This window comes from Aethalodelphis obliquidens, unplaced genomic scaffold, assembly GCF_003676395.1.
Source record: "Aethalodelphis obliquidens isolate GAN/ISIS:26980383/991018 unplaced genomic scaffold, ASM367639v1 scaffold9, whole genome shotgun sequence".
Classification (NCBI taxonomy): domain Eukaryota; kingdom Metazoa; phylum Chordata; class Mammalia; order Artiodactyla; family Delphinidae; genus Aethalodelphis; species Aethalodelphis obliquidens.
Window position 1 is genome coordinate 20,999,640 of NW_020837953.1, and position 11,799 is coordinate 21,011,438.

Genomic DNA, 11,799 nt, shown 5'->3' on the forward strand with positions numbered 1-11,799 from the left:
GAGCCTGCACTGTAGAACCTGCGAGCCACAACTACTGAAGCCCACATGCCACAACTACTGAGCCCACATGCCGCAGCTACTGAGCCCGCATGCCTAGAGCCCATACCTGCAACAAGAAAAGCCATCACAAAGAGAAGCCCACACACCACAACGAAGAGTAGCCCCCGCTTGCTGCAACTAGAGAAAGCAAGCACGCAGCAAGGAAGATCCAACGCAGCCAAAAATAAATAAATCAATAAATAAAGTCTATTTTTAAAAATAAAGGAAGATCTATATAAATGGAAATATATTATTTGTTCATGGATGGGAATACTCATATAGTAATGATGCCAGGTCACCTGCAAGTAAATCTATGATCTCAGAGCTATTCCAATCAAAAATCCAACAAGGTTTTTCATGGAACTAGACGAAGTGATTCCAAATCCATGTGGAAGTGTAAAGATCCAAGAACAGTCAAGAAAACACCAAAAAGGAAAGGAGCGAAGGAATGAAGAGAGGTTAGGAGGCAAGGGAAGCAAAAGAAAATATAACCAGAAATAAAGGAAACACCACTGCAAATTAAAACGGCACAACCATCAGATGGGTAAAAATCAAAGTCGGATAATGACAAGTGTCAGTGGTAAGGACCTGTGGAAACCCACAAACTGCCTATGGGAGTGTAATTGATACCACTGACAATATTGTGAAAAGTTGTACTCCCTACCACCCAGCAATTGTATACCCTAGAAAAATTTTCCCCAAATGTGCCCCAAGAGACTGTCAAGGCCATTCATGGGAGCACCGCTGACAGAAAAACTGTATCACTGATAATACCCACTAGTAGAAAAATAAACTATGGCATGTTCCTCCAATAAAAGATAATTGAGCAGTTAAAATAAATGAACCAGATTTACACGTATCAATATCATGCTGAGAGAGTAAACAAGGTGCAGAAATGTATCTGCAGTGTGAGAGCACTTAGGAAAATATTTGAAAATCACATTCCATTTTTCTTATTATTGAGATAAAATTCACATAACAAAATTCACCATTTTAAAGTGAACATTCAGTGGGTTTTATTATATTTGCAGAGTTATGAAACCATTGCCACCATCTAATTCCAGTACAATTTTTTCTTTTTTTTTTTTTTTTTTTTGTGGTACGCAGGCCTCTCACTGTTGTGGCCTCTCCCGTTGCGGAGCACAGGCTCCGGATGCGCAGGCTCAGCGGCCATGGCTCATGGGCCCAGCCGCTCGGCGGCATGTGGGATCTTCCCGGACCGGGGCACGAACCCGTGTCCCCTGAATCGGCAGGCGGACTCTCAACCACTGCGCCACCAGGGAAGCCCCTCCAGTACATTTTTATCACCCCAAAAAGAAGCTCCGTACCCACTAAGAAGTCACTTGTCACTCCTCTTTCCTCCCCACCCAGCCTCTGGCAATCATTCATCTTTTTCTGTGTCTATGGATTTGCCTGTAAATATGGACTCACACAATATTTGGCCTTTGGTGTCTGGCTTCTTTCACTGATAACGTTTTCAAGGCTGGTCCGTGTTAGCACGGTAGCACTGCGTTTCTTTTTATCGCTTATTCCATTATATAGACATACCACATTTGTTTATTCGTTCATCAGTTCATGGATATTTACTTTGTTTCCACTTTGGGGCTATTGTGAACAGTGCTACTCTAAACTGCACATTCTGTTTTGTGCCAGAAATAGATTAGAAGGATACACATCAGATTAATAATAACAACTGTGCCTAGGAATGAAAGGGAGGGAGAGGAATTGGACTGGGGAGAAGAACGGAGTGACCTTCAGCTTTATCTGCGATGTTCTATTTATTTTATATAAAAAAGTCTATCTGAAGCAAAAATGTTAATAGTTGGTTATGCTGGGCGATGAGCACATGGGTGTTTGGAATATTATTCTCTGGGCTTTTCTGGAATATTCTTAAATGCTTTAAACTGAAAGACATATTCTGGACCTAAACCCTCCTGCAGCAAAAGTCTGGCATCTGGGGGCCGCGGGGGCAAGCACTGGGGGGTGGAGAGAGGCCTGGAGGAAGAGGCCCAGCCCAGGCCCAGGGAGGAGTGGCTGGAGGCCCACGGAAGCCTGGCTCAGAAGCCCCTGACCCTCCCAAATGTCTCTCCTGGGCCCCCCGGGAAGAGGGCTCAGATCTGCTCTCCAAGACCTCTCTCTGGTGGCAGAGCCAGGACCAGGGAGGGAGAGAGGGAGGCTGAAACCCCATCTCTCCTTCCTTCTTAGCCATGCTTCTGGAAGGAGTCCCCACGCCCCCCCATCCCATCCCCCACGTCCCCACTTCCCAAACTCCTCCACCCTCCGCTCAGGACCAACTCATTTGTGAGGCCAGCGCACAATGGCAATGTGGAGTCCCTGTTCAAAGACTGGTGAGGGGCAATGCCTAACTCCTCAGAGGCAGCCCCAGCTGGGCGGTGTGAGCATGCAGGAGCCTCTAGGTCACTGGGTTCATTCATTCTCTCGTGCATTCACTCATTCAGATGGGTGCTTAGTACGAGCCTGGTGTTGTGTAAGTGCTGGGTTACAGTGGTGAGCCAGACACATCCAGCTTCGAGAAGCTTACCTTCTGGCAAGGGCCTCAGGTTTAAGCCCAGACACAAAACAGATCGTCACAAACTGCAGTTCGGAAACACTATGAAGGACAAGGAGGCAGGCCTGACCACGAGATGCCCCCCACGAGAGAGTGACACTGGAGTGGAGATCTGGAGGATGAGTGGAGTTATCTTAGCAAAAGGTGGGGGCAGTGGTGCGGGCTGAGGCTGGGAAGAACATTTCAGAACATTCCTGGCAGATGAGGGGGTGACATCTTCAAGGACCTGCAGGGCGGTACAGCTAGAGCCAGGGAGGGAGGAGTGAGAGGACCAGATGAGACTGAAGAGGGGCCTTGAGATCGAGCACCCCCTTCATGGGCCTCCAATTGTACTCTCATTGCCTTAATTTTTTCCTTTAAATTGGCTTCCTTTGTATCCTTACTCTAAGCCCAAATATTCGTGACATCAAAGAATTGACATACCACATCTTTTTCCTAATACACAGTTGAAATAAAAAAATGTTCCTCCGTGCCTTACCTAACATCATCCCCCTTCCCACCTCAGTTTGGAAAACACCATTTTATCACCAACTCTATCTTAAGAGCCATGGGAAGCCTTTAACAGGATTTCAGCTGTGTGAGACCAGTGACATGTCTCATTTACATTTTTTAAAACGAATTCTGGCTGCCCAGTGCAGGGTGTATGGCAGGGGCTCCTGAAGGTGTATGAGGGGGCCATTGCCGGCATCCAGGGACAAGCCATGGGGACCTGAGGGGAGAGGGAACCAGCCCTTCCCACCAGCACTCGCACGAGCCCCACCCTCTACCCAACCCAAAATCTGCTTTCTTTTATCTCCCTGTGCTGATTCATGGCCTTTCCAGATAAGTAGATTCTTCTGTGATCCTCCCATCTCAGTATCAGCCCCAGGATTCTGGACTATGTGTCCGGTGCACTCACGAGAGCCCAGCTTCCTGGGCCAGTTCAGGCTGATCACAGTTAGGACTTTGGGGTCACCTCTCATCAGGTCCTGTGGCCTCCAATCCAGCAACAAGGGCTCCCATGTACGATCACTCTGCTCATGCTCAGGAACTAAGGGGTTCCATGAAGGTGGCTTTCTGTCACCTATAGCTTGATGACTCAGACCCCACCCTTAACCACTGGACCGCACTGCTTCATTCACCCTCGTGACCCACCCTCTGTAGCCTGCCTCACTCGAAAGCTTTCTACCTACTGGAAGTCTTGACTCCCTCTGCCGCTACCCCCCACCCCCACTGAGAGTGGTCCTTCCCCACTGCTGCTGGAAAACCATTACTCCTCCACTCTCCTGCAAAACAAAACTGCCCTCCGTGCCGCCAGTTCATTAGCTGTTTGATGAAGGGGTTGGGGAAGGAGGATGCTCTGTGCCGCCTTGTGCTAAATACCAGGAGTGTGATGGTGAGCAAGGTGGACAACCTGGCACCCCCCGGCGGTGGGGGAGGAGCCCTTTCCAGTACAGCCACGTGAGGAAGGAAAGGGACAGAGGTCTGAGCTGGATTTCGAAAAGGCTGGAGCTCTACTGGAAGGTAGAGGGCAGGGCTATGGGGCAGGAGGAGAGGAGAGCAGAGGCAAGACTTTGGGAAACTTTTAAGGCATTTAAAGTGTATTCCAAAGGCAAAGAAGAGTTCTGGAAGGGGTTGAGCAAGGGAGGGGCAGGGCAGGATTTGCACTTTGGAAAGACAGCTCTGAGCTGAGAATGGGAGGGGTGAGGAGGACCCCCAGGCTGAGAGCCCAGCAGGAGTGGAAGGGAGGGTCGGTAGGTTTGGAGGTTCTAGTAGGTGGGACCAGGGTCCATGGCTTGGTGTTTGGCTGAAGGTGGTTGGGGCAATAGGGTGCGAAGAGACACCGACTGATGCCTGAAATGGGAAGGGTGCAACTAGATGAGTGGGAGGGGGGTGGCACTGGGCACCTGCTATATGCGAGGAACTGAAGATACAGGCTTGCGCAAGACCTCCGGGCCTGCCCCACGGAGCTCACAGTCGCGATGAATGGTGCCTTCTAGACCTTCATTCATTCTGGGAAGGAAGAGCGCCAGGATAGGGAATTGCAGAGGCACCTCCTAGCAGAGGTGGTCTCTTGCAGGAGGAGATACCTGAGCTGAGACCAGGAGAATGAGAAAGGTGCCTGCCAGGAGAAGTCGCAGCTAATGCAAAGGTCCTAAAGGACCAAGAGGCCAGTGCAGCTGGGGTGTATGTAGGAAACTAGGGAAGAGTGCTTCCAGAAGAGTCTGAACAGGTACCCTGTCCTCTCCTCCTAAGGAGGGACCACGGAGGGGCGTGCCATTTCTCTGTCCCAGGCTAATCCCTACTCCAGAGCCCCAGGCCACACCCCCTCCTCATGCCGTGGGGACCCTGTCTCATGATTCTTCGCTCCACCTGGGAGCTTCTATTTCTTCCATTGGCTCATCTTCTTCAGTAACGAACACCTCTAGGCACCCCCATCTTAGGAAGCCTCCCTGGATGGATTTATGGTTTGAAATCCCATCCAGCGAGCACCACCGTCACTGTTCTCACCTCTCTGGATCCTCCTCAGTCTCCTTCACTGCCCCTTCAAAGTGGATGCTCCCCAGGGTTTCAACGTCCTACCTTCTCCCCTCCACTGGCTTCCTCCATCATACTTATGCTGATGACTCACAATCCTATATGGCCTGTTGTTCACTCAGCCAAAATGCAGGGAAACCTACTCCAAGCCAGACATTGTGCCAGGCATTGGGGATACAAGGGTGGACAAGACAGACGTGGTTCCTTGACTTGGTACAGGTTATAGTCTAGTAAATTGGTCTTACTAGAACTGACAGACAGTGATATGGGATGTGAAGGAAATTGACAGAGTAAAGTGGTGGCCATGCTGCCTTAGACAGGATGGACATGAAGGGCCTTTTGGGGGAGGTGGTATTTAGGGTGGCACCTAAAGAATGTGAATAAGCCAGGCAGGGAGTCACTGGGGGAAGAGCCTTCCAAGCCCAGGGAGAGCATGTGCAAAGGCCCAGAAATGGGAAGGGTTCAAAGAACAAAAAGAAGGGCTGTGTGGCTGGAGCAGCTTAAACAAGGCATGAGGTGAAATGAGATTGGGGAGAAGGGTGTCAATTAGCTCGGTGCAGGGCTTTGTAAGTTACAGCAAAGAGTCTGGTATTATTTTAAGAGCAATGAGAAAACTTGAAGAGTTTTATACAGGGGAAAAGGTTTTTAAAAGTCTACTCTGGCCGCTGTACGAAAAGTGGATTGGAAAAGCAACAAAAACTGGAGCAGGCAGCCAACTAAGAAGCTATGGCATTGGTCCAGGTGAGAAATACTGACCTGCAACCTCTCTTCTGCGGGGCCACCTGGGCTAGTATACCTAGCTCTTTGCTGGGCATCCTCCCTCCCCACTGAGTCCCCATCTATCCAATACCCTAAGCTGGAAGTCTGGAAGTGTCTTTTTCTCCCTCACCTTCCCTTGCATTTGTAGGGGGGAAAAAATAATTTTCTCTCTCTCCTACCGAATTCTGGGCTGAGACCCCTGTAATAAAAGACAGGTTAAAAAGGGAAAAACAAACAAGTTTATTAACATGTATACCTCAGGTACACATGGCAGACACCCAGGGAAAAGTGAGTAACTCCCTGAAGTGGTTTAGAGTTAACAGAGAAAGAAGAGGGGAGATCTAGGCCTTTTAGAAGAGAGAAAATGATTTCTAGGAAAGTGAATGGGCCCTTAGAAGATGGGAGATATAACAGTTTGCGACGAAGTTGGTCTGGGTGTGGTGTTGATGTCTAGTGTCTTCTCCTATGATGTGAGAGTCAATCTTCCTGGGTGATGAAATGTCCAGGGAGTGGATTTTTGACAATTCAGTTCCTTCTGGAAGATCCGTCTTTAGGCAGATAAGGGGAATTCAGAGAAAGCCTCTCTTTGCATGTACTGTTTTTCAGGTGCCTACACTACAGCTCAAAATAACCAATATGCCAAAGTAGCATATTCTGCCACCCTTCACATTCCATCACCAACTCCTATTGATTCTGCTTCCTAAATTTCTCTGGGATGCATCCTTTTTTGTCTGTCCTTGCTTTCACTGTCCTCATTTGAGCTCCATTAAATGGCCTCTTTATGAGTACCCTTTTCCCATCCTTATCGGTTGAATCGAGTACCCCCCTCTCCTGCAAAAAACTATGTTGAATTCCTAACCCCCAGTCATTTCAGAATGTGATCTTGTTTGGAAATAGTTTCGTTGCAGATGAAATTAGTTAAGATGAGGTCGTGCTGGAATAGGGTGGGCCCCTGATCCAGTAAAGTTGGTGTCCTTATAAGAAGAGGGAAGATGATGTGAAGATGGAAACAGAGGGAGAACGCCATGTGAGGACAGATTTGGAGTGATGCATCCACAAGCCAAAGAACACCAAAGACTGTAGGTACCACCAGAAGCCAGGAAGAGGCAAAGATAGATTCCCCTACAGGTTTCAGAGGGAGCCTCCAGAGCTGTGAGACAAAACATGTCTGTTTTTTCAAGCCACCCGATTTGTGGTACTTTGTTACAGCAGCCCTAGGACACGAATGTACGCACTATTTCAAACTCCTTACCAGCCATCCAGGTAGAGGTGGCTCTACCACCTAGGGGATAAAGTCTAGGGATTCTAGGGGTATGGCATGAAAACACTTTAAGATCTGGCCCTCTATCCACATATCCAGTTTTATTTCCTGCCATTCTCATCTTTCTGCAAAGTTATCAACATTAAACCACTTATAATTCTCTCAACAGATTTCCTCCTCTGGGCTCTTTGCACAGACTCTACACAGAATGTCTTCTGCTAAGGGTCCATTTGCATTGTAAATGCCATTTGCTTGTTTCAAACACAGGCTCAGTCAACTCACAAATAAAGACAAGGAAATGCCAATAACCATATGAAAAGACAGTCACCCTATTAGCACCAACAGCACAACAGCGACAAAATACCATTACCTATTAGATTGAGGAAAATATTTAAAATTGATAACATTCAGAGCTGGCAAAGATGCAGGGAACTGGGCCTTTTCATACATTTCTCTTGGGAGACTGAATTACAACAAACTTTTGGAAAACTCTGGTAGTGCCTGTTAAAATTTAAAATACATGTACTCTTTGACCCTTGCAATCCCATTTTTGAGACTATCCAGCCAAATTAAAGGCCCTGGTAATTAAAGTCAAGATGTTCATGGCAATATTTTATCATGGCTCCAACCTGAAAACAATGTGTATCTGTGAGTAGAAAATGTTTGAGCAAATTATGGTTCACCCTTATTGGCAAGGAACTTGTTAGATCTACCTGGGTTGACCTGAGTGCATGCCATGACACAGTGCCAAGTAGATGTACATTTCTATGACCACAGAGAGAAGTATAAAAGAAATCCACAAAACAGTGATTCCATTGGGGAGAGGGAAATTTGCCTTTATTTTTATTCTCTTCTTCAGAGTTTGGTTTGTTTCAATAAGCAAGCATTGTTCTTTAGTTTGAAAGGAAAAGTAGGTTAGATCAGAAAAAAGAGAAGGGCCCAGCTGTTCCCTTTTGGAGAGACCCTTTCTGGCCTTTTTAGTTAGTTAATTACACCCTCCCCCCCCACCTTGGACTTACAGTATGTCCTCTCCAAGGCATTTATCATGCTGTGATGGAACTTACATGTTTGCATGCCCGCCTCTCATCTATTCATTTCTGCTCCCCATATCCAGCATATAATAGGTGTCAGGCAATTACTGGATAGATGAATAGATGGATGGATGGATGGATGAATAATCAAGTTACTTCTCTCTCTTACGATCTGCCCAACATGTTATCTGTACCTAATTTAGAGATCATTATCCATTCATTTCTGGATTTTTGGTTTCTTACGCCTGTGTCATTTCTTTCACTAGACTGTGAGCTACTCAAAGGTAGGGTCTGTGCCTGCTCCATGGTAGCTATTCTTGCAGAACCAAAGCTCTACACGCATGGTTTTAGTGAGTTCTCACAACAATTCTTTGAGGCAGACCCTTTTATATATATCCCAGTTTCACTGAGCTATAATTCACAAGTCATACAATTCACCCACTTAAAGTGTGCAATTCAGTTGCCTTGAGTGTATTCACAGAGCTGTACAACCATAATCCCAATCAATTCTAGAACGTTTTCATCAACCCAGAATGAAACCCCCCATCTGTTGGCAGTCACTCCCCATTTCCTTCCAGGGTCCTCCCACCCCCAGCCCTAGGAACCGCCAATTTACTTTCTGTCTCTTTGGATTTGCCTCTTCTGGACATTTCATGTAAATGGAATCCTACAATATGCTATCTTTTGTGACTGACTCTTTCATTTAGCATGATGTTTTCAAGGTTCATTCATGTTGTAGCGTGTGCCAGTACGTTATTATTCTCATTAGCTGAATAATATTGCATTGTATGGGTATCAAAAGTGCCTGGGGCCTGGGCCGAGCAGAGTGGTGGTGAGTAGGACACAGCAGTATGGAGCTTCTACAACGTTCTTGGGGATCTTGATAAAATGCAGATTCTCATTCAATAGGCAGGGGGTGGGGCCTGAGAAGCTGCATTGCTAAGAAGCTCCCAGGTGATATCGAGAGGATTTCTACCAGAAAGGCAGGGAATTTGGGCTCTTTCTCATACACGGCATCCACTGGCTTTAACCCTGCTAGCCACCAAGATCACCCCTTTCTGGGTGGGTGAGTTCTTTCCCAACATCAGAGATTTCACATGAGGAGTCAGCACGGTGAGTGAATTAGAGCAAGGGCAGCTGGCTACTTTTGAGGGATGATTTCGTCCAGCTATGAGTGGAGCCTGCTGAGGCTTCCTTCTTTTCTCTGGACCTATTTCTGTGTCAAAGCCAGACTATGGGTCAGGAAGCCAGGCTGCAGCCTGCAGAGCTACCCTGGGCTCTGCAGACTGCAGTACACACATCCATATTCCTCCTGGGTGTCCATTTCCCTGCTTATGGCCACCAGAACTTCATGACAGGTTCCTGTTCACTGGTGCTCAGACGCAGAGTTGCTGAACATACTTCTTGTAGACATGAAAGGATTAGTGTGTGTGAACTGCTTTGTCAACCTCAGGGATCACCCGCAAGAGGCAGGATTGTTAAGAGTCAGTAGCACATGGTTGGTGTGTCAGAGATTCGAGAAGCAGACACCAAGATGGGATTAGGTGTGCGAGAGATTTATCAGGAAAATGCCAATGAAAGATAAAGGAGATGGGAGTAGAAGCAGCAGGGAGAGCCTTCAGACCATGACGTAGATCTGACACCTGGTGGGAGAGTGGGAAGGAAGGATTGGGTAGGAAAATCTTCACACTACAGCGTAGCTTCGAGAGAATCTTGGCCAGATAGATGGGGAGTCCTAAAGCTGAGGATATCCTGTAGGAGAGACTCATGCTAGGCAGGAATAGGCTGGCACTCATACCTCCTCCATGCTCGTCATTGGCTGTGGCCCCTGCGCGAACACGATGGTGGAGCCAGAGGGGCAGCAGCTGTCAATCAAATACACCCCTACAGCAGGCTTTCTGGAAGGAGTTAGGATGGCACGTTTCCATGGCTCCCAGTGTCCCACCAGCTACCAGGGGTCAAGCCGCGGACAAGTCACTCAACCTCCCGAGCCTCAGTTCCCTCATTTGCAAAGTGATGGATGATAGCACTGACTTTCTATGACTGTTGTGAGCATGAAATGAAATGATGTGTGCAAGCCTCGATACATGTTAGTCATCATTATTAGTGCAGGCAGACCTTGGAAACTGGGTTTCAGAGCACTGCAATAAAGCAAATATCACAATAAAGCCAGTCACATGAACTTTTTGGTGTCCCAGTGCGTATAAAAGTTATGTTTACACTATACTGTAGTCAAATGTGCAGTAGCATAATGTCTAAAAGAACACCGTAGGGAGTTCCCTGGTGGCCAAGTGGTTAGGATTCCTGGCTTTCACTGCCGTGGCCCGGGTTTGATTCCTGGTTGGGGAACTGAGATCCCGCAAGCCACGTGGCACAGCCAAAAATTAAAATAAATAAAAGAACAATGTACATACCTTAACTGAACAGTACTTTATTGCTAAAAAATGCTAACCATCATCTGAGCTTTCAGCACGTCATAATCTTTTGGCTGTCATAACATCAAAGATCACTGATCACAGATCACCATAACAAATACAGTAATGATGAAAACGTTTGAAATACTGTGAGAATTGCCAAAATGGGACACAGAGACACCAAGTGAGCAAATGCTGTTGGAAACATGGCACCAATGGGCTGCTTGACACAGGGTCGCCACACACCTTTGTAGAAAACACAGTATCTGTGAAAGTGAAGCACAATGAAACAAGGTCTGCCTGTATTATTTTAGACAGCATGAGATTTAGAGCAAGAAAAAACTTAAGCCTCAATCCACTCTTGCCAGCTTTTTCATCTTGGCCAGTTACTCTACAGAGCTTGGAATACTGCCTGGGGTGTAGGAAGTACTGTGCAGTGTTAGCTATTAATGTCATTATTTCCAAATAATAGTATTTATTGGATCAATTACTCCTGGGAAATGCCACACTCTAGAATGGCATTCAAGGACCTCTGCAAGATTTCAATTCTGTTTTGCAGTTTCCTTCCCCACTACACACACACACACACACACACACACACACACACACACACACACCCCTACGTTCTAGCCTCATTGGGCTACTCATAGCAACCTTGAAAATGTCATGTTGTAATAATACAGTATTATATTATCCACTGTCTACCAAATACTTCTTGTATGCCTGGCACTGTGTAAAGTTATACGTATACTATCTCATATCATATCTATTCTACCAATGAGGAAACTAAGCCCCAAGAGTGTAAAATGACTTACTAAGCTAACAAATGGTTTATCCGTCTCTGTACTTCGGTCTGTAGAATGATCTCCCTGCCTCCATCCATTTCTACCTTCCAAAACACGACCTTCTTTTAAAGGTCCAGTTTCATTGCTACCTCCTCCAGGAAGCTTTCCTTGGAGGATACGAAGGGAAGAATATCTTCCCTCTAGTGGGCAGATACTGGGCCCTTCTTCCTTAAAGGGCTGACTGAGCCCATCATACAGATGGAGGAGGCCCAGAGATGTGACAACGGTCCAGAGTTGTGCTGTCTTTTGCCTGGACCAAACCTCCAAGATCTCAAAGACTCTGTCTGTGGACAAGGAAGGGTCTTCCTTCCTGAGGGGCAGAGCCATTGTTGCTTATAGGAAATAGAGCTTTTGTAGGTGGAAC